Consider the following 23,005-nt stretch of genomic DNA (forward strand, 5'->3'; position numbering starts at 1 on the left):
TGGGCTCAGTCGTTCGTTATTGTTCTGCCGCACCCTAACAGCGGACAATATCGAATCTGCCAGGCAAAAAACTCACATCGATGCAGCTGCCTAGGGTGTCCAGTGAGTCGACCATGGGAACTAGCTTTGCTCCCATGTTTTCACTCTGTTGTAGGCGTGTGTGTGGGTGGTCCATTTAATCGCATTTTCTTGTTCATATTTTATGCATTTTCCCCTGCAAGTTTTCGTTTTTTTCACTCACTTAAGATGTGCCAAAGGGTAAAAATATTTAAGCTTTTAGTGGGGCAAAACTGATGCCACAAAGGGAACTTGTTCGAGGGAAACTTTTAACACAAATAAAGACCAAATGAAGACTTCAGGCAAGTCTTTAAGCGGCAACTTTTACTGGCTACATTCCACGGGCTTAGCAGGCGGCATTTGAATGTTGTTAACTGCTATTAAGCTGGCCACAAGTTGCTACGCGACAAGCCAACGACACCACAACACACACAGCCACACACACACTCGGCAGTGAAGTCTGTCCTGTCCCGCCCTGCCCTGTTATTAGAGCCAACAATTCAACAGTTATCCTTTTTGCCTGTGCCCCCTGGCTGCTGCTGCTGCTGTTCCTGCTGCTGCTCCTTGTTTTTACGAGCGCCACTTGAACCCGTTTATTTTGCATGTGTTTGTCGGTCGCATACTCGTACTCCCCTTTTTCCTTCCTCTCTGTTCTTTTGGCGGCAAACACATTTCACATGTCGCCATCGTCGTTCTGCGCACTCATTTCCGCTTCCTGTTTTGTGGCCAAAACTTCAGAGCCACAAAAAAAAAGGTTTGTCTGTCCGGCGTTTGTCTGTCCCCTCCTCTCCCTAGCCGGAGCGCGGCTCTCCCAGTGTGGCCATGTTTTTAGCACCATTTTCCATTTGTACGCCACGGCCTCGTGGCCTCGTAAATCATGCGCTGACATGGCTAGCAAAATTGTCGCTGCAGTTCATAATAAAAAGATAAGAAAACGAGCGGCAAGAACAGCGCAAAATTCTGCAGCATTGGAATGCCAGATGAGAAATGTCTTTCACAATGCATGAGGAGGTACAAGAGGTTGGGGGTTGAGGGGTTATGGCTTAGGGGTTAGGGTTAGTGGTGCTGCTGCTGCTGCAGAAATGAAATTAATAAACTCAAGTGGAGACAACTGACCAGCTGAAGAGTTCTTTTGGGGCATTACCCTACAAGTAATTGAGTGCAGGATGGGGATTTGGGATGAGTTTTCAGTAGAGGTTTTGGCATAATTAAAGGAAATTTCCGGTGCATTTTCTTCACTGAAAGATTACGAGAAAAAGTGGAGAAACGAGTTCTCCTCAAGGACCACTACCTCTGCAGATTCCCTTCTCATTCAGCACAATTTATTTCTCCCATTTTTATGGTCTGTTCCACATGCTAAATGCATTGCTTGTGTCCCATATTATATGTAAATTCTATGAATTTCTCTCTCTCTCTCCCTGCATTCCCATTAGTCCAACAATAATTCCTCACACTGCAGACGCTTTTACACGAATCGTTATGCTCGTTCCCCTCCGCCCCTCATGGAATAACCTTGCCAAACTGTGGAGCAAGTTGGCTTAACTTTAATTATGCATAAGCCGGCAACTGGAGAGGCGACAGGGGGTGGCATGTTGAGCACGGACACGGACACTGGCGCTGTCCGAGTGGTGAGAGAAGTCCGCACTAATTAATCCCTTTACGACTGAAACCTATCAAAACACAAGCTTAACTTTTCCAATAAAAATAACGACGACACCGCCACAAAAAATATATGTAAGGGCATTTGAGAGCGGCGAAACCGCAAAAAGCATAACACATAAGAAGGAGGCGTCTGCGAGGAGCTTCCAGGAACAGGATCTAGAACAGGGACAGCTGGCGGTACTGGGACTGGGACTGGGACTACGGCTAAGACTCGCCGAAAGAGGAGCCAGCCAACGACAGAGGACAGAGAGGAGGAGGACTACCACAAGTGCGGGACTGCCGCGTGTCCCTTCCTGGCTCAAAATGCAGCAAAAGTTGGCGCACTAATTACCAAGGATTAGTTTCATATTTGTTTGTCAGCAGCAGCCAACAAACAGGCAGAGGCAAGAGCGAAGAGACGCCCGGGGCGAAGTGCAACTCGAGCAGCGGCTGGGACCAGAAGAGACTGGAGACAGGAGTCAGGAGACCAGCGACCGGAGCCCAGAAACCCAAAGAGAGTGTGCCGTGCCACCGCCTCAAAAAGATTATTTATGCGTTTAGCTTTGGTCGCGCCACAAGAAAAAAATTAAGTTTAAATCATGAAAAATATGTGTATAAAGAGGAGGCAAAACGTTTAGCTTTGCCTTTGCATTCATAATGCAATTTACTCGATTGAATGCACTGATTCTGTTCATGAAATAATCGCACACACCACTGAGAGCACACACAAAAGTCCTGGCCTTGGATAACCCTTCAGAAGAAACTCGTTAAAGGCAATGAAAATGCGGCATTAATGCTTCAACTGGTGGCAGCAACGGAGTGTTCCAAGTGCCAGTATTTTAAGCCATAAATCTACCCTTTAGAGTGCCTAATCTACATATATTTGGCACAGATTAAACGATGGAAAAAACAAACTGAACAGCAGCTTAAATTATATAAAACCAAATTGGTTTTTGCCTGCCTCTTGGACACAACATATCCAGGGCAATGTTTTATGCTTCCACAGCCAACACATAATACCTTTGGCATGTTTATTATGAGAGCTAAAACGTATTACCCGACCCTCGGCACATAATCAGATTGCCTGCAGATTGCGGGCAAAGTCTGGAACGGGGGGGTAAGGAGCAACCCTTGACCGAGAGCCACCCCCTCTCGCTGCGACACACGACTTGACTGGACTGGACTGGCCGGGCCGCATGGCAGGACTCTAATGTGATTGACCCTTCCGCCTTGTTGCTGGCATAATACTTGTGTTATCCCCTGCCGGGGTCGCACGAGGGGTGGCCTCTACTCCCATGTTGGTCATCGGGGGCTTCAATAAATTATCACGCCATATAAAGCAATTAATTCTACTGCTGTTCGCCGTAGTCCATAGTCCTCTGGCCGGCTACTCCTTCTCCTGCTGCTGCTGCTCCTTCTCCTGCTCCCTGTCACTCTTTCTGGGGTTGTTTGTCTAAACTTTTTTCATATTTGGTATGCTCTTGGCTTGAGCTACTTTCTCACCCTCCCCTCCTGCCCTGCTGCTGCTGCTGCTTTTTTAAGCCTGACTAAATAAGCTTTTAATAGCTTTTCGCTGGTGTTGTTGTTAATTGATATATCCTGCTCCGGTCCCATCGACCCATCGACGTTCACTTTCGCCCCATAATTCGATTTTGCATGTAGTGCAAATTTTTCAATTATTTCCATACTGGTGTCCAGTGTGTCCACACCCCTCCCCACCCTGCGCCCTGTCCATTTTCTGGCACTCTAAAAAGTTACTGGCAAATTACTTTCGCCTTCACTTTGTTGTTCTTCAGCTCGGAGCAGCAGCTCCTGTCATGTGGGGGGTCCTGTCCGTGTAAGCTTGATTGGCTTTCTCCTGCGGTCGCTCGGACGGACACTTTCTATGGCAGCTGCAGCAGCAGCTGCAGCACAACAATATTCGGTAGGAAATTAAGTTTTATGCTCCAGTTTGCTCTGCAGAACATTTTCCACTTTTCCATGTTATTTTTTGTGTGTGTTTTCTTATGGTTTCCGCTTGAGTGTGAAAGTGTTTCTCCACGTTCTCAATGTGACCTTTTATCCCCCTTCGTTACCAGCAAAAAATATCATAAATGTTCCACTGCTCTCCGACCCAGCCACCATCTTGAATATCATTTCCATGTGGGGTTGTGCTGCCACCCCCTGCGACCCACTTAGGCCCACTATCACCATCAGTATCCGGCCTAAGTTCATTGGCATTTGTCGCTGGCCAGTGCCAGGCATTCCCATTCAATGGACTCAGGACTCTGTCATAATTCTAACGAAGACGAAGACAGCCGCTTCGCCTTGCCTTTGTTTAAATTTTGGCAATGGCATTGTAATTTTCCTACGCCCACTCCCCTACCCCAGAGTATTTGTCCTGCCAAAATAAAGGCGTGTGCGCCAAATATCCTTGTTTATTCCTACACCCACACACCCTGCGTGGAGTACAACTTTTGGGCAAAAGAAGCGGAACTTCTCCTTCAAGTTCATAAATTACGATGACAAAATGCACTCGATGGGCGTATGCCCACGCCCCATAATTAGTGCATTAATAAGGCAGACTGTCGGGGAATGGACAGATGAGTAGACAATAGATTCGGATAGTTTTATTTATGCAGTGGGCCAGTCCAGTCCCAGTGCGAAGCCATAAAGTACTCGAATCTCCATTCCGTTCCATCCTCCATTGTCGCAAACAACGCCATAATAATGTAATGAAATTTATGATGCGCATTTAATGTACTCGCAGCAGCGCGACAATAAACGACACTCCTGCCCGAACTAAAGCCGGCGAAGGACTAAGGGACGGGGAACGGGGGACGGGGGCCTTTGAATGACCGTTGAACAAAGCCAACACTTAACTGATTTCAAAATTATATGATGGTGTGGAGTGTGCTCGTATATACTATAATTTGGCATATAATTTTATTGCTTATTGTTTGGCGCTGGTCAAGGCAGTGCGCCCCCCACCACTCGCCTATCCACAGACATTAGTGCGTTTGTGCGTGATGGCGAGGATACGGCATCGAGACGACAGGGTAAATATTTGCCCTGCCCTGGACAAATGTTAGTTTCCTGCATTCTGGACACATATCTGTGCCCCACACACACAGTCTGTGTCTGCCACATTGTTAGCTTTGGTTTCGTACATTTTAGTTTTATTGTTTCAACGCAAATGCATTTATTGGAGAATAGAAATTGATGACTCTCAAGATTGTGAGAAATCAGTGCAATTTAAGTAAATATTAATACTGATATGGATGAGGATTAATGGCAGGACTTCTGCTACGAGTATTTGTATGAAATGTTTCCACCTCTTGCTAGCGTTGCCAGGCGACAGCTCGTCCGTGACTCATCTCTCAGCCTCATTCTTATTGCCGTGACGACATCTTAGAGTTGTTCGACTGCCATAAAACCGACTGGCAATCCGCGCAAATAGACAAGTTAATTTTGGCTAACTAATTTGGCCAAAGCCTAAGGGCGAACACACGCCCAAATCGTAAAAGCCAAAGCCAAGCCAGAGCCAGAGCCGAGCAGCAGTTGGGACTAATTCCAAGACGAGGTTTTTATGTCGCCCGGAAATCGGTTCAGCACAGGGCAGCAGGTGGAGGTGGAGACTGGGACTTGGAACTGGGTGACTGAGTGACATTGACATTTGCATGACACGTGATATCAATTCTGATACTCCGCTGCTTGGCGATGATTCAGCTCCGATTGCTGCCAAGCTGCTGATGAGAGGTACAAGAGGAGGTGTGCGGCGGGTGTGTGGCGGGTGTGCGGCGGGTGTGTGGCGGGTGTGTGCGTCAGTGCCCACTCCTGTTGCTCCTTCTATTTTTTCTTTCTTTTCTTCCTCGCCTTGCGCACTTCCGCAATAATTTTTATCGCATTTATTTTTCTCTCTCTCTCTCTCCTGCCCGGTGCGTGTGTGTGTGTGTGTGTGTGTGTGTGCGTTGTGTGGGTAAATTTTTACTACTGCCTGCTTTTGGCCACATTTCACTTTGACGGCTCTGGCGGTGGTCGGTGGGACTGGCTGGCTGGCTGGCTGGCTGCCTGGCTGTGGCTGTTTGTGCCTTGCTGTAGCGCCTGCCTAGGCGCCACTTGAACTATGAAAATTTGTCCCGCCTTGCTGGCGCCGTGCTTATCGATCGCGCATGGAAAACACTTTTGCCATTTGCTTTATCTGCCAGCAAACATTGCCCAACACGAAGCAAACGGGGCAGACAGGACTGGGCTTTGGACTTGGTTCGCCGGTTCGTTGGTCTTGGTTCCATTCCCTGACTTGGACTCTTGCCGAGGGTTCTCCACACAACCTCGTTTGGCGCATTTTCGCTTTCCCTCGTCGCGTGGTGCGTTCATAAATATTCCGTTTTTGCTTTGCTTTCGACTCACTCACACTTTTCCGGCAACGTACATATATCGCACATCTATGTAGATGCGAGTGGAGGTTGTGGACGTTGTGGTGGTTGGGGGGTTGGGTGCATGTATTTTAAGTGTATTTCTGTTTTTGCAGCAATTTCTGTTTTTATTCCCGTAATTTATATGCTCCCCACAGACACTTATTGGGGTAGGTTTTTGGGGTAAACGTTTTCATGGAAGCGAACAGAAAAAAAATAAATACAAAACGAGTCCACAGTTGCAGGGGCAGCAGGCGGCACCACAGGAAGAGGAGCAATTACCTTCCAAGCTGTCCGGCGGTTATCCCTGCATTTGCGAACAATTACAAATAACTACTAGCGACAGTAATTTGAGATTTCAATAAGGGGCTGCATGTGATGGGAGTTCCGAGAACCTTTGCATTGATGTCCACTTGATTTATGTGCTCCTGACTGCAACCCGAACCCCGTTTGTTTCCATTATTCATCCGCTGGAGACGCCAAACTCTAGAGTTACATTTCGAAGACATAACGGAGAACCTCTTGTCGGACATTCCCTTGTGCCCTTGACTGTCGCTGGAAGCTACCCTCATTATTTACAGAAACATTTTCATTTTAAAAATTAATTTTCAGCATTGCCCCCAAATGGGAAATATATTTTAATTGATGATTTACGCTGCTGCCAGTCACGTGGCGCGAACCCTTTTCTAATGGCCGGCAGACACAGTTGTTGTGGGCAAGTGTTAACAAGGAAACCGCCCACCCCACCCCACCCCACGCAACCCCTGCTCAGAGATGATCTGCTGCTAATCAAGTGGAAGGATGGCAGAATGTAACTTTTTTGTGTGTTTCATTTCTTGGCCCATGGGGGACTCCGTTTTTGTTGTTTCTACTTTTAAATATTTAAGTGGATTTATCTGGGGAAAGGGACTTTCTCTGCTGCTGCTTTCGCCGCACTTCCTCTTCCATTTAGAAAATTTGCATGCAACTTTTTGTTGCACTTTGTTGCGAGAATGTTTTTCGCTTTCTGCTGCGGCTGGCTTTCTGCTGCTTTTATGCTTTTTCTTTCCACCTGTCGCGTAAAATTTCACACAACAGCATAAATTTTCCCTCGACGCGATGGCAACCGCACCGTGTGCGGGCTGGCAGCCACCTGGTCCCGCCCACACACACCACCCGTTCCGCAGTCGCAGCTCCGGCTGCAGCTCCCAGCTCCCAGAGCCCGCCCACACCCTGACCGACGCGCCGCATTTGACGCCACATAATTTTGCTGTCGCTGGAACTTTTTGTTAGCCGTTTTTTTTTTGTTCCTTTTGTTTATTTGGACCAACTGCCACGCCCACACGCCAGTACCTGTACCTGTACCTGTGCCACTGCCAATGGAATTGGTGAAATTTATTTGGCGACAATAACCAAAGTTTTGCATACTTTGGGGCTCTGGCATTGGCTTCGGCTTCGGCTTTGGCGTCATTTCATTTACGTTTTCCTTTCGTTTTGTTTGCTAATTAAAAGTAAGTGCTGCCTGTCTGTCCCGGCCACCCACTCCCCCGCGTGAGCACAGTGGAGCCAAACAGGGGGAACCCCCTTCAAGCTGATGGACCGCCCTTGGATTACTCTTTCCCTCCCATTGGCCCTTATTTTTCCTGCACCACTGTGGCATGGATGCACATCTTGATCAGCTTAAAAAATTACCATCACTGGCTGAAAGTAATCGCTGGAGTTGGTGGGCGAAACTTGAAGGAATATTTTGGAAAACTGCACACGTGTTCCGCACCGTGCCACACGACACACCGCCGCCACCCACTTGGTGCGCCATTTTTGCACGCGAACTTTGGCCGCAGTTTGACATTTTGCCACAAGGAAAGAGCGAGCGAGCGCCACCAAAGGGGAAATACTTGAAAGCAAAAAAGGACGAAAGAACATTTAAAACTTTCGCAGTTTTAAATTGTCGCCGCGGCAGTGCGGAAAAGAATGAAAGGAAAGCAAAGGAAAGGAAAGGCTGCAGTTGACTTGCACAATCCACACAACCCACAGGCAGTCCCACTGGCAGTCCCAGTCCCCGTCTCAGTCTCGACCTCAAGAGTCGCCTCGATGCGACTGTCAATTGCAAGTGTCACACGGGGAAAGCTCTGAGGGAGAAACTGCAACTAAAAGTGGAGTGGAGTTGGTCTTTCCGCTCGGCTGTCACTAATTCCCCGAGCTCGATTTGCATTTTTCGGTTTTCTGGTTTTAGGTTTCTGCTTTTTGCCTTGCACATGTTCTGTTCCCCCGTTTCCCCTCTATTTCCCGGTCCCTTCATGCCGCTTTCCATGTTTTTCTGACCATGTGCCGCGGCGGTTTTTCTAAATAAATTGAACATTTTGCTAATATCTTGATCAAATGTCGCTGCTAAACCAGCGGCAGGCTTGATAAATGGACATTTCTGTTGTTTTGCGAGCCTCTCGAATTTTCCAGATGCCAGTTGCCAGTTGGCAGTTTTTCGGTTCAATTGATGGAGTGCTGGATTGGCGGTTTGCTCGTGTAGCGCATTTTCCGAACAAGATTTAAGCCAAATTCTGCACTGGCTTTAACGTTGGCATTTCCCCACAAAGTAAGCATTTTTGGGTTATGATTTGACTGGAAATTCGCTGCTTAGAAAATTTAATTCCTTGCATTTCCTGGTTCCTTCTCACCAAAAGTTTGTAGATATTTTTTGTGGTTGCCCAAAATGGTACATGCAAAAACAAACTAATAAGAAAGTACGTGCGAATAATTTTACAAATTATATGTAGACGGGAAAGAAGACCAGGACGAGGACGACAGAGACATGTGGTAAGATACTGTGGGCCTTGGGGAAAAGTTTGAGCCCAGGCTGAGACGGCGACACCCGCATGTTGAGGCATGTATGTAACTAAATACGCTTGCCACACTCCTCCTGCTGCTCTGTTTCTCCGTTTCACAGTTGCAAGCAGCGGCTAACACGATAAGTGAGAGCCGGAGAGGGCAGCAGCCCCGACACTCTCTTGTGGCAACCAGACACGGCCCAAACTTGGGGCCACAAAACTGCTAAGCGCAAACTGCGAGCGGGAACAACAAGCGGCAAGCGGCAACAGGGCAAGTGGCAAGTGGCAAGAACTCGTAGTTATTCCTGCTGGCTGGCTGAATTTTTGCGTGTGACAACACACTGTGTGGCATCCTCGTGCGTGGAGTTTTGTGTAACTCAAAGCGATCCTGTGGCAGCAGCAGGCAACACACGTCGGCTACTTGATATCGTGGCAGAGCAGGCGACAAGAAATTGCAGCAATTACTTGAGCGAACGACTTGAAAGACGTTGCACAAGTTGTATGCAGATCCAATTCCTGAAACCATTAATGGCGGGTTGAATTTGATGAGCAAAACGGCTTGAAATCGCTCGATTGCCTCCAACCCAAACAAATCGAACAAAGGAACACTCCTGCACAGCGGCGAGAGCAAACAAAAAGCAATTAGCCAGCACAAATCCAGGGGAAAGCAGACCAAAAGGAATCAAGTTGGAAAAGAGGAGAAACGGAGTTCAATAATAAATAAATAAAACTTAAGCAACTCACATTAATGAGCCCCAGTCCCAGTCGCAGACCCAGACCCAGTCCCAGTACCCTCGTGGCGCCACTTGGCATGACAAACATGTGGCGCACGTGGCCGGACTTCGGGGCGAACTTGCTTGAGGAATGGAGAGCGAGTGAGGAGGGAGTCCTGCCACTAATTCCCTAACATGTCACGAATCATATTGAACATGCGGCTCGGCTGGCAGTGCCAAATGATGATGGCAGAGACAGGAGGCCCATGACGAGTGAGAGAGAGAGAAAGCCACAAGGCAGCATAGGAATTAAGCCGAATGTTGTCTGTTTCCGTTACCAACGCGAGGGGAGGGGGGAGGTTTGGTGGGGCATCACTTGACTCATTTTCTACATGTGCCGCATATTAAGAGTGCACCAGAGTCCCTGCCCCGCCTCCAGCTGCTCATTTCGGATCGCTGGCAATTATAATTGTTATGCGGCGAGGTGTGCGGGCCAGCAAATTGTGTAATTTTTCACGAATTTTCATGCATCACTCCGCGCCGCTCCACTGCGCAGTCCATCCACCCCATTAATTATTATTTTGCTAGCACATTTCGCTGATTTATTGAGTGTCGGCTGCAGGGAGAATTGTGATGCAGAACAGCTGCAATCAGAGTGTGCCGCGGCGGCCTACAAATCTCAGACCGAAAAAAATGCACAAAAATTAAATGAAAATTGCAAATGAAATTACACGCAGTCTTCCACTTGAGAAGAGCAGACGGGAAAAGGCTGGCAAATTATTAAACAATCAACAGCTGAAACAGAAGTAGCGGAATGCCTAGACAGCCACCATACCCTGGGAGTACGTTATGTGACCAATCCCCGACCCCCCATTCCCTGCCCCAGCAGCCGTGCCACATTAAAAGCCTGCCACATTCCGACCGCTATTAAGTCAAATGGATGAGCTTCTGCGTAATAAAATTTTTTATTATCATCTGTCGCTTGCGCTTGAAGCAACCAAATGAAAACCCACAGAAAAAACAACAATAAAAAAAGCAACCAAAAATATAAAATAAAAGCAAAGACAAGCCCGGCTTGGGGCTTTGGGGTGTATGCAACTTTTGATACCCTTTGCAGATTGAATATAAATATATTTATTGTGCTCCCAAAAATCTTTCACTTTTTCTTACTCTCCTGAAAAAGGACACCCTGCGACCCTTTGCAATAGCCAAATAAATGTGCCAACCAATGGAGCCCGATGCCCTGGCAGATCATCACCACTTGGTGCAAGCATTACGGGAACAGGCAGAGAGTCACTGACAGACAGACAGACAGACAGACAGACAGGCGCAGAGGCATTCACGAATTATGGTCAACAACAACAACAACAACAACAACAACAACAACAACAACAATTGGGGGGGTACATCCGCCACAAACTTTCGAAAAACAATTTTTTTCACTTTGTCTGCGGGCCTGGAAATATTTATTTTTTATTTTATTTTATTTACAATATTTTCCAGTATTTTTTTTTAGTTTTTTGGCATTTCAAAAGTAGTCAAAGGCGTCCGTCCAGCACCAGCAGGCCCCCGCCTCTTCACCGCTGCAGCGATTCCGGCATTTCACACTCCACTGGCGTGAAAATTCATTAAAAAATTGTGTTTAACACGGAAAACAAAAAACACCAACAGCAGCGGACAATTCCTCATTGTTGTCTGCGTGGCAGGCAGGGAGCGGAATCAGAATTTGGCTGGTCTTACGGATCTCTTGCGTAATGGCAGCACTTTTGGGGTATACTTTTTGACATTTATTTGACGCATGGCAAGGATGTTCATAAATTTCCACTGACGAAATGCAATTTTCAGGCGCCAGATGAGCGAGGAGAACCCCCCCTCCTGGCTGTGTGTCTCGGAGAAGCGACTCGGTAGTTGAACTGAAACTTGAGGCCTGTCATAGCCAGTCGTGATGCCAATCAGCATACAATGGGGCACCCCAGCTCTGGGCAATATGTGGAAAAACAATTTAGACCATAGAGCGAAGAGCGAAGAACGAAGAGCGGGGACGAGGGGGCACAGAACAATGCCAAAAGGCCTTGGTGACTTGTCAGAATGGAGCAGTCTCATTTGTTATGCAAGCTACATTTCCGTTTCCGGTTAACACAGTTAACAGCACGACTCGAGGAGCCACAAAATACATTTGAAAGAACAAAACGCTGGAACGTCAAGCCAAGTCAAGTCAAGGGAAGTTATTTGCATTTGTCGACTGATTAATTACAGCAGGGCTCCAAAGCTCGAGGAACTGCAGTGGGAAAGAACAAGATGTACGAGTCCATGTCAACACACAAATAAGGTTAACCATTAGGATTGTTATATTACACATCCCTACACCATTATACACTTGGATCCTGGGACTCTACGAACTTCCAGTCATCCAAAACACTATGCGTAGATGTTCCTTTCCACGCACAAACTAAACTGAAAGCAAGTAAATATCCAAGAATTAAATATCTTATTTATATCTATACATTTCGCAGAGAAATCTAATACAAGAACTATGGCCGACGGCTTGGACTTCACGATACCGGCATTCCCGGACAATAAAACGATAAATCCCTATAGCTACACGTCGCGGTATGTTGGCAAATCTGCGTGCCAGGGGATGAGTTCGAGCATCTGGATGGTGCTCGGTGGCATGATTCTGGCAGCTCGTATGCTGTGGTTAGCCCTGCGGGCAACAAACTCTGAACCGTTTGAAGAGTTCGGCTTGGAAGGGCAGCAAGCGGAGTGTGCTGAGGAGGAACTTAGGGATCGGAAGAATGAGAGAACTGAAACCAGCAGACGGAAGAAACAATCATTGAATCCACTTGGTGTATAGTCAACCACTAACTATGCCCCGCTGTCATACCATTTTCATTTGGGGCAACATAAACACACATAATGTCGTCTCCCACACACAGACTGAAACGAGTTTTCAAAAACTCCCCACTAATGACTTGTGTCCGTCAGATTTTTTGGCTGCATAATACAATAAATTCAACGTTTGAATAGCCTTTGGCATTTTCTAGGAATTCTGGGTTAACCGCTGCGTATACATACGTAATGGGGCAAACGTAATCCATTTGCTGCAAAAATGCAAATGTTTCGAAAGCGTAAAAATATTTGTATTTTGCAGCTTATTTGCATACTTGCAACGAGCGTCGCATTGCGGTCGAAAAACTCGGTCTCGAAAAGCTCGCTTAAAATGCATTTGGGTCCCAGTCCCAGACCCAGTTCGAGTCCCAGTCCCAACCCTTTCGTAGGCACACACAAGCGTCAGTAGGGTGATGGGCTGTGGGGGTGGTGCCACAGTGTTTATCCAACACGTACCGCCCATAAATTATCCGTGGCCAAAATCCATTGAGTATCTGCGAAGCAGTTTATCATTATTTTCCAGCTTGAGGCACACATTAATAATTATCGCCGGTGCAGCGAGAATGACAATGGTCAGACGTGCGGGATTTTTGGGGGTATGATGCCTCAGCCTCAGCCTCAATGTTGCATAATTGCAATGGGGTGCTGTAAATAAGACAAGTGGCACCCTGAGATCGTGTCTCATCACGGCCAGCCATCCATCCTCTCTCTCCACTCATGCACACCACAAGCCCCAAGTCCACTCCCACTCCCAGTATCACCCCTCAGTCAGCGCCCTGCCAGCCAGGCAGGTGCCGTGGCAGACAAAACGGAATGCTGCAGTGACTGTCAAGTCAAGTTGGCCGCAACACGTTGCCCCTAATGATTTATCATCGCTCATGCTTGCTGCTTATGAGTGCAGCAAGATGATGTTGATGTTGATGCTGATGATGATGCTGATGATGATGATAACGATAATGATGAGGAGAGTCTCGTCGCTCCCCGATGCCACTCAAGTGGTGCATCCTGCTCTGGCTTCAGGCATCCTTCAGCTGCATTTAAGCCAACACCAATTTATGCAGAGTGTTTATCTAGCTTCTGGCTTAGTCTCTCTCTCTCTCTCTATCTCTCTCGTGTGTGTGTGTGTGTGTGTGTGTGTATTAGCATTTTGTTGGCACTCACTTGTGGAGCTCTTAATCAACGATTTGTTTTGCTGCGAATGACTAATCAATTGATTAATTGGCCAATTGTTTGCTGGCTACTTGGATGGAGAGACACTCGAAATGCACTCTCTGATTTTATTTAATTCAAAGCCCAAACCTTTTCCCATTTTCGAACTACTCTTTGAGCCTAATTTGATATTTTGAAATGTTTATGTGGCAACTGCCAGAGTATCAATTGATTTACAGCACATAAAAGACAACAACTTGGAGTCTGATACACAACATCAATCAGCAAAGAGTACCACCTATCGATGGCTTCCACTTGATGCTCCTCCTAGAATTAAAAGTCCAAGGCGAGGGCCAAAGTCATTCCATCTTCAAATTAAAGGCAATCAAGCAGAGTCCTGCCCCCCTCTCTGTGTCTTGTTTGCAGCATAAGGGTCCGGTGGCATTTTCTGTCCGGCAATGAAGACATTTTGAATAGCACAAAAACAAACAAGCGGCAAGCAAATGCCATAGCACTTGCCACTGCCACTGCCGCTGCTGCTTCCTTTTGCCCGTCGGTCTTGCCTTCCACTTCTTTGGGTCTTAGCTCAGGTAAAAATAAATTGTAAATAATTCCGTTTATGCGGCATGCGAAGACAAAACACATAAAACTGCCAACCAACCAAGCAGCCAAGCCAGCCAGCCAGCCAGCCAGCCATTCGAGCCATTCGAGCCAGGCCAAGACAAGGAGCAGCTAGCGGCTAGGGTCGAAGGTAAGGCGAACCCCAAGTGCTGTTAGAATTTACTACTACAGCTCAGTCGGATGGGGATGAGACTGGGAATGGTGGCAAGCGTGTGGCTGGGGCACGACGGCGCTGCAGGTCATTTTCATGGCTGCCGTGGCATACGTAATTGAATAGCAGACAGCAGGAATAAGGTACAGGAACCCTGTACTGGGGATCCGATGGGGATGACGATGGAAATGGGGCAGGGGAATGGGGGAATTCGGGGATGAGGCGAACCAAATATACCTCGCACTCGTTGGATTAATTTTTAATGAATTCTCTCTCCTTTTGGCCCTGCCTGCCTGCATGCCCTCCTGCCTGCCCTCCCGCCTGCTTGTTGTATAACTGCTATTGCTTCCTCTTTGACTGGGGGCTGGCTCTTCCTTCGAGTTGGTCTTCGTCTCAGTTCTCAGTTCTCATTCCCATTGCTATTGCTGCGACGTCTTGCATTTAGACCGTCTTTATTTGCGGCAGCCAAGACAAATACACAATAAAGAGACGTCAGAGACACGTGTGAGTGTGTGGAGTGTGTGGTGTGTGTGTGTAAGGATATAAAAACTTAAGTGAGCTCGAGCACTGCCAGGAGGCAGAAACTGCAAAGTATAGGACTGGGGCACTTTAACCATTTCCGTCATTCAAGTTCTCTCGCATCAGTCTGCAGCTCACATGCAAATGGAGCTGCGTATGAAATGGCAGATGAGCGCCAAAGGGCTGAGAGACAGGAATTATGAAAAATTACAGGGGGTCGCTGCATGCACATGCAAGCAGATTAACATTTAAATTAAAAAAGCAAAGGCCGCCAAGTGCAAAGCCAAACAAACCGGAGACAGGCAAAACGCAAGAGAAAGTGAGAGAGAGAGAGAGTCGACGTGGAGATACCGTGCAACTGCTATATACACACAATCACTGCATCTTCTATGCGTTTATTTCCAGCAGCACACTTGCTCTAACATACCCGTTATCCCATGGCATGCAATGGGCATTCAGCTGCAGCTAGCACAAGCCCCGAAAAAAGCTCACTCTCTCTCTCTCTCTCCACGCTTCTGCTGCTAGCTGACTGCTCTTCCCCCACACACTCTCCCTCTGTCTCCCACTCTCACCGCTCGCTGGGCTTGCAGTTGCGAAACAGCTGTTCCGTGGGCCCGTGCCATATTTCCGCGTTTGTTGTGCCTTATTATTGTTGTGCCGGCGCCCAAGTTTCAGTTTATTCCTAGATTTCCATTGCTTTAAAATTTTCGTATTTTAATCTTTTATCAAATTTGTCAGTAAGTGAACTTCGACTAAAAATAGGAATATTTTCTGTTCAATTAAAAACTAAATTTCATTTGTTGTTCGTTTGTTCTAGTTGAAGCCAAAAACGCAAAGCTGCAGCGCTGGCCTAAAAGCTTTCGTTTGCCATGCATTTGTGGAAGCTTTCAGTGCTGAGCTTTGCCAGGCATTGCAGTTGTTGCGCGCAAAAGTGACGAAATTTAAAATTAAGGCTCGTAATTAGCCTGTAAATTCGAAAAATATTACGTCTAGACAATAATACTGTGAATCATTTGTGATAGAAATCCAAGTCAACCAGCGACAACATTTCGAGGGGTAAGTGCAAGCAAATAAATGAAGTTCAATGGCAACGAGAGAGAGAGAGAGAGAGTCCGTGCCGCTGGCTTTTTCTTTGAATCGAATGCCTGAGCAAACAGAAAACACAGCAAATGAAAAAACACTAAGCCGAAGCGTGCTCTAGTCCTGTTCCCAAGGGATTATCGATGGAGTAGAAAGCTGGAAAATCACACAGCGAACTAATGATTGATCAAACACTTTGAATGAAGTTTCACACATAATTATGGAAGATTTATAGAAGCCAATTCGCAAAGTCAAAAGCTGCCATTAAACCACTTTAAACTACATATTTTTGAGCTCCACAAACTAATCGTAAATACATTTTTGTGAGGCATGGCAGAGGAAGGAGCAGAAGTAATCAAAAATGTTGCAGCATTTGCAGCTGTAAGAAAAATGGAAACTCCAAAGTGGTGGAAGATCTTCTCTTTCTTCGTTTTTGCACACATTCTCAGATATTGCATAAATTATTTATGTGCTTATTTTTGTCTTTTGCCCTTGCCCCGTCTTTTATATGTGTACTTGCCTCAAATAGTTTCAATTTTCCGAGGCCGAAAGGGGGAGAGACCCTTCGTGCATATTCAAATCAAATAAAATTCTTTGCTCAAAATTAAATGTTTAAAAATTTAAAAACTTGTTCTCGCCAATGCGCTCTCTCTCGTTCTCCGTTCTCCCGTGGGAGTCGTTAATTTTTATCACTTTTCTTCTTCCTGACTCTCTGAGTCTGTCTCTGTTTTTGGCTGCATTCTGCCTGCTGTGAACTGCATTGGGAGGTAATCCTTGGAGCAGGTGTTTGGCCATTTCCTTGAGACGTCATTTCTTATTAAAGCCAACCATGGGACAGGACAGGACAGGACGGGAGAGCCAGAAGCCCCTGCGACCGCAAATGACTAAGAAATGCAGTGGAAATTGGGCAAGGAATGATGCGCAAAAAAGGAAAACACCAAAGGAAATACTCTACACTCTATTTGGTATGTTGTGGAGCCCCTTCCCTCCCTTCATACCCTGCACTGGGAGAGAGAACATTTCGCATTGGGACGCGACATGCATACCTAATGACCGAGACTCTCTGCCAGAAAAGTAATAAAGCGTAACCAGCCAGGCAGAGGGTCAGGTCAAAGCGGAATTCGTCAGCAAAAGTAATAGAAATTGAAGGGGAGAAGGCAGCAGCGGCACACAGAGAGAGAGAGAGAGAGAGAGAGAAACGGAATCAAATGAAAGAAAGACGAAACCCAGTGCCTGCTTTTAGGCGGTCGCCACTCGCTGACTATTCGTCTCCGTCTCCAACTCCGGCTACGTCTCTGGCTGATTATGAATACGGAATACGGTGACCGCAGGCTGCAGTCGCTCAGAGGTCGTCGCTCGACGGTCGCTCGTGTCGCATACGTAAGCAGCCGTGCCACACGTTGCAGTTCTTTGTTGTAAATTGGGAAATATGCAAATCAGTCTCGAACGATCAACAGGATGGAGTGGAGACAGCCAGAGACAGCCCAGCCCAGCCCAGCCCAGCCCATCACAGCCCCTCTCCACTTCCCAGTCATCATCAGCATCATCATCAGCTTGCATTCATGCCGGCGGTCTGGGCTGGACCTGCAGCATGAGTCCAAGGACTCATCTCGTCTCTCCTTTTGGGTTTCGTGCTTTCGGGTTAGATTTGTGGCCAATTCGGGTGGCGCGCGTGACCTGAACCCCGAGGCTATTTGGTGCACTTTAAGCCATGCAAACTGACGGCCACTTGAAGGCCACAACTTGACCATAAGCTGTGTCTTTCCCTCTGCGGCAAGTGGCAAGTGCCACGGCAAGTCTCTCTCTCTCTCACTCTCTCTCTGCCTCTCTGTCATAATCCTAATTGGACAAGAGCGTAAAAGTTTCGAGTTGGCATATTTTTAATGATTGCAAATCTGCTAACAAAAGTGCAATAAATATTTCGGTTGAGTTCTTGATTCCCTTCCTTGGGTACACCAGACTACAAGGCTGCAGTCTAAAACTGTAACTAAAACTCTCCATTGATCGGTTAGAACCCGCTTCCTGTTGTTTAGTGTAATCTCAAAAGGATAAATAAATCCAGTGCCAGAAAAAAAGAGGAAAACACAGGGAAACACGCGGCGCTGCAAGCCGCTGAAAAGTTGTAAAAATGTATATATAAAAATTAAAAACTTTTAGCCTAAAAATGTCAGCAGCCATTGCCGGGGGTTTGGGGTCAAACAAGGAGGAGGAGTGAGGAAGCCCACCCAAATGAGAACCAAAAGAGAACGAGAAACGAAACCAATAAAGCAAAACAAATCCACTTAAATGGGCCAAGTGACGATGGCCACAGCCAAAAGTGGGAAGCACGAGAGAGGGCGAGAGCGAGAGAGACAGCCAGTGGTGGCAAAAGTGACAAAGTTAAATTCGAAACTCATAAATTGGCTTATCCACTTAACTGTTAACGGGTTCTCTCTGGCCAGGACCAAGTTTCGTTGCCAAAAAAAGAAAAATACAGCAAAAAACAAAAAAAAAAAGAAACAGAAAAGAAGAGAAAAAAAAAGAAGCAAACTCTTCCACATCCACACGAAAATGGTAAAAACCGTTGGCTAATAATGGCGACGGGCCCAAAAACTGGCGCCTCCTGCATCGATCAGGACATGGCCAGGACTCAGCTCGGACTCCACTCGTCTCGTCTCCTGCCTTTTCATTTGCTGGGTGAAAACTTTGGCTGTGCCACCACCTTCCTGCGCTTGTGTGTCCAGGGGCTATCTGAACTTTTCGCATCATACTTCAATCAGCGTCAGTCACTGCCGCCGCATGTCCTTCAACTGTGCTGCAGCCCAGCCCCAGTCCGTGCCGTGTGCAGGAGCCACAAGTCTGATGACTTTCTTACGCTCGTGAGTCATGTTGTCCTCAATTTGTTGTGGTTCTTTTCAACGCATCGAGGCAAAGGAATCCTCTACAGAGTTTTTCCAGCTTAAATCACAGATGGATCTGCAGGATTTATGAAAAGTTAAGCCAACCATCAGCATGGAAACCCACCTTTTTGGCTCTGGCGCGACACATGCCGCACTCCACACTCTCTCTCTCTCTCCTTCGTGCCCGGCTGCCATTTGCAACAAATTGCAGCTCATTAGTTCGAAATATGGCAGGGAAAAAACGTAGAATAAATGCTGAGACAAAAGCATAAAACAGAAATGCAAGGCGGTGTCAGGCGGGGCCATAGAAATTTCTGGGAAATTTCTACCCGTTTTACATTGCAAAAGTCTTGCAGCGGCACTGTGGTGTGCCACCGAGAGCAAGGACTGTTCGAGGCACAGTCGAGTGTTTCAGTCACTGGCTGACTGCGTGCAACCCACTGTGTGGCCGCCTGCCACAATTGCAAGCAGCTGCAACTGATGCGAATTTCTTGCAAAAATTCTAACCGAACGGAAGAAAGAGTTGAGCCAAGAGTTGCCATAAAAATAAAATACACCTGACGCCTTTCCCAAGACATGGCTTTAATGTGGCAGCAGCAGCAGCAGCAGGGGCAGGGGCAGGGGCAGGGGCTGGGGCACAAATATTTAAATGTGAATGCGAATGTGAGTGAAATGTTTGCATGTGGAAAATGACCGCAGAGAACACACACACACAGAGCCACACAGAGAGACTCATTTATGGCATAATTAATTAGAAATTATACGCGTTCTGGTTGTGTAATTTGCATATTAGTCGGCCAGCAGTCGTCACCAGAGGGAGAGCGTCGCTGGCAAATGCCACAAGCTGACGCTCCATTACATTCCACATATGCACGCTGTCCCCATGGCTGACGCATCCCGGCGGTCAATTAAAGGACTTCTTGCAGACAAAATATCTCGCGTACATCGGGGAGGGGGGTCTGTCAAATGTGCCCAATTGGGCTGCTCATTAGCAGTCGCAGTGGGGATTCCCCACTCAATTGTGTTCCCTGGAAAATAGTTTGCAAGACGCAAGATGCTGCATCCATCCACCCATTAATGGAATCCTTGCGGATGATCCAAGTAATTGCGGCAGCATCAATACATCTCTGACAAACATCTGCGGTTCGGGTGTGGGGTCTGGTGGAGGGACTGCCTGTCCTTGGGGGGCCTGTACTTGGCAGCAAGCGGAGCAAAATCCGAAATGCAATTTTCCACTTGTTCGCTCTGCTCTGCTCGTCCTCAGACAAATTCGATCTGACGTTTTTCGCTCGAGTTTAATGCCATTAAATGTTTTCGCTGATTTTGCAGAATCGCTTTCTATTATTCATAGATTACCGCCCTACTCCCCCGCCATCCATTAGCCTCCCCGCGTGCAAGTCTTTTGTTTTCGTTTGCCAAAAATGTTGTATCGGAATTGGAAAATGCGAAAAATACGAAAAATACGAACAAGAAATCAAGTTGCCCGCGGGGGTCTCCCCGTCTTTACAAATTCGTGACAAGCGAGGGAGCAACTCAACCCGGAAGCCCCCCGGGTGGGGAGCAATCGCTGGGAAATGCTCGAGCGAAGGGGGTAGGCAGAGGTGATGCCGGAACTGTTGCTTAAGTAAAGTTTATTTGGTAGGCGCGTGTCTCGTTCGGCAAACCCCCTCAGACACCTTGGATATCTTCCTCTGCCATCTACCATCAGTCCTTGGAGACCTCGACCCCGACCCCGCTCATAACTTATTTAACCGAAATGCCCAGAAATAACATTTGTGCTTGGCATAACTAATGGCTTTAAAGCGCCATCTCCCCGCTCCCAAACGCACATTTTGTAGATTCCTGAGGCGTATTTTTACCAGCAAATAACAAGAAAAAAGAGCAGCCGCAGCACTGGATGCCCTTCCTATTCCACTATTTATATATTGATAGAAGTAAACTTACCTGAAGAAGAGTCCTTGCTCTGGTCAAAATGAAGCGCTCCGTTCTGCAAGTGTAAAATTAAATAGAAAAAAATTGTTAATGGGCTTGTGGCTACAACTGTCAAGGCACGTAGTTAGGAGGCAAAAGTTTTGCTCTTTGAATCTTTCCACACCCTCTGTGGGCGACTCCCAGTTGCCAGCAACATAATCCGCACCACTTTCAGCAGCTAATAAAGCACTCACCTATAAATTATTTACAAATTAACATAAATTACACCCGCAGCAGTGGAGGCCAAAAAAAAAATAGATGGAATCAGCGGATAAAATATGAAAAATATGTATGACAAATTTCGTAATTAAATGAAAATGAAAATCCTGGAAAATATTATTTATTTCGCAACCCGTTGAAAACTGAGTAACTTGGCGCTGCTGCTAATGATGATAAAGTGTGCCACATCCGCGCTGCAGCAACATTGTGCTGAGAAGCTGCCGTGTCCCTGCGTGTCTGCACCACCTGCCACTGCCTGACTGCCTGACTGCCCCACCTGCCACTATCTGCCTTCCGCTGCTGTCTAACTAGACAAAGTTTCGAGTTATCAGAACGCGAAAACCCACAAAAATGTATTAAACTTGTTGGGGTGGGTGGCAGGGGCAGAGCGGTGTGTCTAGACTGCTTACTTAATAATAATTTGCCAAACAACATCAACAACAAACAAACAAACGAACGAGCAAACGAGCGGACAAACAAACAAACAAACAGGAGGCGAAAGGCATCTCATTTTAAGAGCCGAAAACACGAAGAGAGAATTGGTGAGGGTGGGGGTGTGTGGGTGTGTGGGGGTGTTTACGCAATATTTGCTGAAATTTACACCAGTCAAGGAAGGGAGGTAACAGAATGTTGGATGTTGGCTTAAAAGTGAGCACAGGCATGTCTTGAATTTTGAAAAATACAAAGAAAATACAGCAACAAACATTGTCTGGCACTGTCACAGCTTTCTCCCTCTCTCTTTCTCTCTGTGTGTGTGATCAAATGGACACCGGATGCACAAGGGACAGGGGTGGACTATCAGACAACCAGACAACCGGAAGGAAGCTACCGATACTTGCCAGCTTTTGTCACATTTTCAGCAGATTCTGTGCATAAGCCAGTCCAATTTCCAGCTAGATTACCACTCGACATTCCTTCGCTTCGTCCACGAGCCAAAACTTTAAAAGATACCCCCGCCCCGGCATGCCACCCCGAGCCACGAAGCCGTTTGTGTGGGTGGGTGTTTGCGTGTGTCGGCGGGACACGCTCCGGGCAAAAGCCAAACCCGGAAAAGATGATTAATTCAAAGTTATTAGAAACCTGACTGAAATTTATAATGCCGCCAGCGCTGCTGGGTATGGATGGGATGCCGCAAGGGATCCGCCACAAAGACAGAAGCTGAAATGACTCCCAGTCAAGGCTGCACTCGAAAGGTGGCACACAGTCACAGCTCGCCTGGCTTCTGTTGCCTCTGTTGCTGCATCTTCTCTAGCTATCTATTGCCTCTGCTGGGAGTTCCTCTTTTGGTGTCTCGGCATCCGTATCTACAGCTGCCACTGCCACTGCCACTGCCTCCGCAAGTATGCAACACTTTCCGACTGGCTCAAGCCACTTGACGGTGTAGTGCCTAGGGGGGTTGCAGGTTCGAGCGGGTGGCCAGGTGGAAGACGGTTGACAGCCGCCACTCACCCACCTCGTTTTGCCTGGCAAAGGGGTTAATCAACACGACGCTTAATTATTTCTTCCGTTCTTTTGTGCGCCACGTGGTCGCTCTTCATTATGAATATTTATATTTGTGTTTTGTACTTGTTGGAGCTAAGAGCATTGCATTTGCCACCACATCTCCGCAGAAACAAATTGCTTATCAACAGGCGAAGAAGCAGCCGCAGCAAAGAGGCGGGGGAGAAGGAGGAGAGTGAGCGAAGAGACCGCAAAATGCGGTTGAACTGCAGAACCATTAATTTGTTTGTTGCCCCTACACTGGCTGCTCTGCCATCCACTCGCCGGACATGTTCGGGGGGTGGCAGTGGGAGCTGCAACTGGAGCTGGAGCTGGAGTGTGAAGCCACTGGGAATCCTTAGACAATTTGAAATTAATATTTAAATGGCTATGCAAATTCAGTGGCAGCTGAAAATGGAAATGAACAAGAAGTGCCTGTGGA

This window comes from Drosophila subobscura, chromosome E, assembly GCF_008121235.1.
Source record: "Drosophila subobscura isolate 14011-0131.10 chromosome E, UCBerk_Dsub_1.0, whole genome shotgun sequence".
Taxonomy (NCBI): Eukaryota; Metazoa; Arthropoda; class Insecta; order Diptera; family Drosophilidae; genus Drosophila; species Drosophila subobscura.